Here is a 3,663-nt window from a genome sequence, read left to right on the forward strand (position 1 = left end):
TTTATAATCATTATTATTATTATTATTTATTTGTACAACGTTTTTTTTATCAAACCCCTACTCTGTTTTGCCGGCCGGAATTGCTGAGCGGTTCTAGGCGCTTCAGCCTGGAACCGCGCGACCTCTACGGTCGAAGGTTCGAATCCTGCCTCGGGAATGGATGTGTGTGATGTCCTTAGGTTAGTTAGGTTTAAGTAGTTCTAAGTTCTAGGGGACTGATGACCTCAGCTGTTAAGTCCCATAGTGCTCAGAGCCATTTGAACCATCTGAACTTACTCTGTTTTATCTAAGTGATCCTTCAATGTACAAAATTTATTACATAACAGGTACTTTTTAGCTTTTTAAACAAGTGTACTTTTGCAATTTCTTTATTCTCTTTCGATAATTTATTGTACAGTTTTATTCCTTGGTAGATAATGGTGTTTTGAGTTTTATGTTTATTTTTTCTTGGTAAATGTAAGTTGAGTCTATCTCTTGTTGCATAGTCATGGATAGAGCTGTTTGTGCAGTAATTACCAATGTTATTTTTGATGTGTATAACTGACTGGTACATTTATTCACATGGAGCAGTTAAAATTCCCAGTGTTTTGAAGACATCTTTACAATGAGTTTGACTAGTATTTTTGGTTATTATTCTTATGGCAGAAGTAAAGCTGTGAGGTCGGGGCGTGAGTCGTGCTTGGGTAGCTAGATGGTAGAGCACTTGCCCGCGAAGGGCAAAGGTCCCGAGTTCGAGTCTCGGTCCGGCACACAGTTTTAATCTGCCAGGAAGTTTCATATCAGCGCACACTCCGCTGCAGAGTGAAAATCTCATTCTGGATTCTTATGGCTATTTTCTGGAGTTTGAAAATTATGTCCATATTTTGTGCATTTGTTCCGCAAAAAAGAATGCCACAGCTAAGAACTGAGTGTACATATGAGTAATATGTAACTAAAAGACACTGCATGTTACGCACTGATGATAGGATTCTAAGGGCATAACATGCTGATGACATTCTGTTTGCAAGTACCTTTGTGTGTTCACACCACTTCAATTGAGAATCAATATTCATTCCTAGAAATTCTGCATTTGTTAGACAGTCTATAGAGGTGCCATCTACATTTAATTAAGCATTAACATTTTTCCTCTTCAAACTGGAAATCAAGGCATTAGTTTTCTTTATGTTCAATGCCACTTTATTCATAAACTTCCTTGAGAGTTTCATTTAGTTTCTCGGCAAGGAGTTCACTTGTTTTCTCAATGACTATAATATTGCTGTCATCAGCGAAGAGGATTTTTTCACCATGAGTAACACTACTGGGAAAGTCATTGATGTATATCAGGAGCAGTATTGGTCCTAATATGCTACCTCGCAGAACACTTATATTAATGTATTTTGGTTCTGATAAGTGTTTTACTAAATGTTTAGATCTATTTGAAGTGTGTGTTATCTCTACTCTTTGTGCCCTGTCTGCTAGGCATGATCGAACCAGGCATTAGTTACCCCTGTTATTCCTAATGCTTCTAATTTATTTAATAGAATCTTGTGGTCGACTGTATCAAATGCCTAAGAAAAATCGAAAAATATGCCTGTGACACACTCATCTTCATCAAGAGCATCAAGTAGAACTTTTGTGAATTCTACTCTGGCTGACTCCATATTTTTGCCACTTCGGAAACCAAACTGTGATTCACTTAAAACATTGTATTTATTCAGGTAATTGGCAACGGCCTTGCCGCAGTGGATACACCGGTTCCCGTGAGATCACCGAAGTTAAGCGCTGTCGGGCGTGGTCGGCACTTGGATGGGTGACCATCCAGTCTCCATGCGCTGTTGCCATTTTCCGGGGTGCACTCAGCCTCGTGATGCCAATTGAGGAGCTACGCGACCGAATAGTAGCGACTCCCGTCAAAGAAAACGACCGGGAGAGCGGTGTGCTGACCACACGCCCCTCCTATCCGCATCATCAACTGAGGATGATACCCCGGTCGGATGGTCCCGATGGGCCTTGTGGCCTGCAGACGGAGTACTTATTCAGGTCGGTGGTCTAGCGGCTCTAGGCGCGCAGTCGGGAACCGCGCGACTGCTACGGTCGCAGGTTCGAATCCTGCCTCGGGCATGGATGTGTGTGATGTCCTTAGGTTAGTTTGGTTTAAGCAGTTATAAGTTCTAGGGACTGATGATCACAGATGTTAAGTCCCATAGTGCCCAGAGCCATTTGAACTTATTCAGGTAATTCATTAACCTGCCTTTCACAACTGCTTCTATTATTTTTGAGAATGCTGACAGCAGGGAAATGGGCCAGTAATTTTCTATGTCTTCTGCATTATCTTTCTTAAGCAAAGGTACAACTCTTGTATGTTTTAATTGCTCTGGAAATGTCCCTGATGTGAAGGATTCATTTATTATATTTATTAAGGGGCCTTGTATAATCCCTATGCATTGTTTCAGTACACACATTTGTAGTTCACCTAAGCCTACCGACTTTTTTATATTTTTTAGTTTTTGAACAGTTTTATTGGCTTCATTCTCTGTGGTTGGAAGTAACATCATTGTATTTAGTGCAACATTATTTACAGGTGTTATATTTGTTTTGGGGAATTTTTGCTGTAACTTCTCTGCAATACTTGAAAAATGCTCATTTACACAGTTTGCTAAGTGTTGTGGATCAATTTTTACCTTATCCCCCTCCCTTAGCAGCATGTTATTCTGTGACTGTTTTCCTCTCCTCGTTTCCTTTTCTATAATATCCCACTCTGCTTTGTAATTTATTCTCTGCATTATATATTATTTTGTCATTAAATGACTTTTTTGCAGCACTCAGCACCTTCCTATAGATCTTTTTGTATCTGTGATAGAAATTTAAGAATTCTGGATCATAGCGACTCTTTTTCATGGAACTAAGGTGTTTCAAGGGTTTGGGAGGACGTCTTAATACCTGCTGTTATCCATCTGTTTTTGAGAAATGTTGATACAGGCATGCATACTTTTGGAAATGCCTTTTTGAAGTTCAATTTAAACAATGTGAAGAATTTAGAGAATTTAGTATTCACATTTGTTTCCTTATACACGTCGTCTGCCAGCGTGTGTAGTGCCAACAGTAAAATTCGGAGGCGGTAGTGTTTGGTGTGATCGTGTTTTTCATGGAGGGCGCTTGCACCCCTTCTTGGTTTGAGTGGCACTATCACAGCATACGTCTACACTGATGTTTTAAGCACCTTTTTGCTTCCCACTGTTGAAGAGCAATTCGGGGATGGCGATTACATCTTTCAACACGATCGAGCAACTGTTCATAATGCACTCCGGCTCTAACGACTTTACATCACTTACATGAAACTGAAAAGAATCCTTTGTGTGCGAAAACCGAACTTATTCATAAGCAAATAAATAAGCAAACCAATAATTCATGCTCAGTAGACTTGGTCAATGCGAAATGTTTGAAAAATAAACGTAACTGTATAAACAAAACCAAACTGTAATGCCCACCTTCATAAGAATGTAACCTGCACTGACATATGGTCCTGGCAAAATAAAGAAACTGACAGAACCCACATCGCGCAAAGGAAACGAAACAGTCAGGTATTATGAATCTCACCTGCAAAAAGAAGTACTGGCAGTAACATCAACATGGGAAGACTCCGAAACAGCTAAAAATAACCGCTAAAAACTAGCTACAGTTGAT

General features: G+C 39.8%; 1 pseudogene; it reads left to right on the top strand.

Annotated features, from left to right (window-relative positions):
* The first annotated feature begins 1,703 nt into the window (after window positions 1-1,703).
* On the top strand, window positions 1,704-1,820 carry LOC124596783 (annotated as a pseudogene).
* Window positions 1,821-3,663: the final 1,843 nt, after the last annotated feature.

Source organism: Schistocerca americana, chromosome 2 (genome assembly GCF_021461395.2).
Source record: "Schistocerca americana isolate TAMUIC-IGC-003095 chromosome 2, iqSchAmer2.1, whole genome shotgun sequence".
Classification (NCBI taxonomy): Eukaryota; Metazoa; Arthropoda; class Insecta; order Orthoptera; family Acrididae; genus Schistocerca; species Schistocerca americana.